Here is a 2,722-nt window from a genome sequence, read left to right as displayed (position 1 = left end):
AACACACGAAAAGTATTTTGTGCCCCTTGATTTAGTATTATTTAAATCATTTGGTCTTAATTTAAAACACTGCTATATAAATCACATTATAATCAATAGCATTGATCTAAGTTTTGTCCAATAGAGAACATATTTTGAGTTAATTTTACATATATAAAATAAATGGGTAAACGGTTACTCATTTATAACCGCAGTTAATACTCATAACCGTTTATTTATCTAAACAGTTACCCATAACCGTAACCATTTAATTTAAATGAACGTGTAACCACGATTACCCTGCCAATCTCTAATGTTAAAGACACAATGTTCTGTCTTCCCTTGAAGTCTGGACACAAAGTCATATTTAAGTATTAGTTTTTATCGATCGCACAACCCACTCGGTTTCAAAAGCAGCCTCACCCACACTCACTCAGCCTATTCAAACTCTCCTTCCTCAGATTCATTCTCACCCGTCTCTCTCCAACCCCCTTTGTCTCACTACCTTCATCAGATCAAATCGTGGAGGCTCCTGAGTTCCATCGTCGCCAGAAAACCTTGGTAGGAACCCTCCACACACGATCTCCACAAAAAAGGATCTCGGAGCGGTGGAGGGTTGGGATCGGCAGAGAGTTTGGAATCGGAATTGGAGGAGGTATTCGCAGTTTTGATAAATGCAGGGTCATGGAGGGGCAGTTTCTAGGGTTGGATTAGGAGGCATTCGAACTCGTCTTCATCCCAATACTCGAAGCTGGTGAAGGAAGGTTTGGGAAGATGGATGCATGGTGAGTCCGAATCGGGAATCGGGAATCGGGTTGGGATCCGGGTCTGGTAGGGATGGATCATGGAAGGTGAGTCGGGTTGGGATGCGGAGGTGAGGAAAGGGCGGGTGCGAGTCGGAAGAGGGAGTGAGGAGTAGTCGTCATTGTCCTCATTTATTTCGTCGCCGTAACCTTCGAATTGGGAGTCGGCGATATGGAGGGAGGAGGGAGAGAAAGAGCAGTGGGAGAAGAGGAAGAGGAGGTCCCTGTCATTTTTAAAGTACGATTGTATACTTGTAACATGTGTTGGTTGTTCAGGTGCTATGGATACAAGTTAGCAGGTCCCTGTCATTGCTGTTAATGGTTAAGCCTCCAGTTTTCCTTGTGGTTGTTGGAATGGGAAGGTATGAAATTCGCCCTATTTCGTTGTGTTTTTCTGTTATCACGAGATTAATGCTTTAATACCATAGTAGAAATGGGAATTTATGCTCCTTTAGTTTATTTCAATTAAGTCACTTTTAGATTAACAATTAGCATGCTTCCAGTTCTAGGACTTTATATTTACTTGTTGGGGAGTTGAGTTTTTTTATACAGTTTGTAAGTGACCCCACTTCACATACTCTGCAAGTAGCTAAACTTGGTAATGAATTTTTATAGGCAAGTCAGATGATTTCTCAAACATGAACTCAAAGACAGATAGTAGAATTGATATAAAAGTAATGATGTATTTTATATGTTCTTAGGGTGCACTCCTTGTCCAATGATGTGTAATTTTTGTTAAAAAGGTCGTACACAGTGCACAAGGCTCCTGCTTGACGCAGGGTCTGGGAGAGGTGAATGTCGGCTAGCCTTACCCCCATTTATGTAATTTTTGTTACATAAACAAAAGGTTTGTCTCTTCGCAAAAATAATAATCCAAAAGTTATTATGTGATCTTTTGATTGCCTTCGTATCCAATATCTTAAATCCCATGGTGTATTCAAACTGAGTAGATTTGATGGACATTCTTCGTCTTAAGAAGAGCCAGACTTATATTATGGGTGAGAAGCAAAATTCATTTGATGAATTTGAATTTAGTAGTCTCTGGATAGCGTCTTAATAACTTGATGGGTTGAATGAATTGGCATCTACTTGCAGATTCTGCACATCAGCTTGTTAGCCTTTAATGCTCTTGCAATAAAGGGCGTTTCAGTTCTCTGGTGATAGTTGATCAGTGTTTTCCTAGAAAGAAAATGCCAATGCAGTTCTCCTTGTTGCAAGCCAGGTGAGACTTATGTACATCTATCCTCTCAAAACCTTGCACATTTCTTGTTCTTTTTAAAGTTTACTTTCTCTGACCACTGTGAAATATGTTTGCCCTCCAACTGTTGAACTTCCCATCCTTGGTGAAAATGTGACTTGGTCTGCGATCTCTCTTGTAGGCCAAAATGACATTATTTATATTTAGGATAATTATCAACTTTTGTCGTTGTAAGTAGCAATTTACTACAAAGAAGTATCAACTTTTGTCTTACTTATCCACATTTGTCGTTGTAAGTAGCAAGGTACGGTGATGTTCTTATAGTGGAAAAACTTATATATTTCAATTGCATACTGTTGGAGGTTCTATTCTTATGTAATTATCTTGTTTTACATTACTGTAATCATTAAATAATTGAGTTTACTAATGTTGTTGTGTAGGAGGATAGGGAAAAAGTATTTGAAGGAAAACTTAAACAGAAATGGAAGATCTTCTCCCGATGATCATCTTCATTTTAAAAAATTAAACAGAAATGGAAGATCTTCTTTTTTATCTTTTTTATTTATTTTTTATTTTAAAAAATTAGAGATGTTAAAATTACGTAAGTTATGCTTTTGGGGAGATGACCATACACAGATTCTTAATCACCACTGTATACAGTATTTATCTGAAAATGCCATACATAAAACATCCGAGACACGAAAAAAGTGTAAATAAAAAATCAAATAAATTCAACAAGCAC

General features: G+C 37.7%; 1 long non-coding RNA gene across 3 annotated transcripts; it reads left to right on the top strand.

Annotated features, from left to right (window-relative positions):
- Window positions 1–278: 278 nt before the first annotated feature.
- Window positions 279–2,407, top strand: LOC126623624 (uncharacterized). 3 transcript variants are annotated; one of them, XR_007623819.1, is made up of 4 exons: window positions 279–1,144; window positions 1,484–1,629; window positions 1,733–1,780; window positions 1,878–2,407. It is a non-coding gene; the product is annotated as an uncharacterized LOC126623624 (long non-coding RNA). The 3 variants fall into 3 exon arrangements; XR_007623817.1 differs by having other exon boundaries at window positions 281–1,144; window positions 1,484–1,780; XR_007623818.1 differs by having other exon boundaries at window positions 282–1,144; window positions 1,526–1,780.
- Window positions 2,408–2,722: the final 315 nt, after the last annotated feature.

This window comes from Malus sylvestris, chromosome 5, assembly GCF_916048215.2.
Source record: "Malus sylvestris chromosome 5, drMalSylv7.2, whole genome shotgun sequence".
In the NCBI taxonomy this organism is placed as follows: Eukaryota; Viridiplantae; Streptophyta; class Magnoliopsida; order Rosales; family Rosaceae; genus Malus; species Malus sylvestris.
This window is presented reverse-complemented; position numbering and strand designations above follow the sequence as displayed.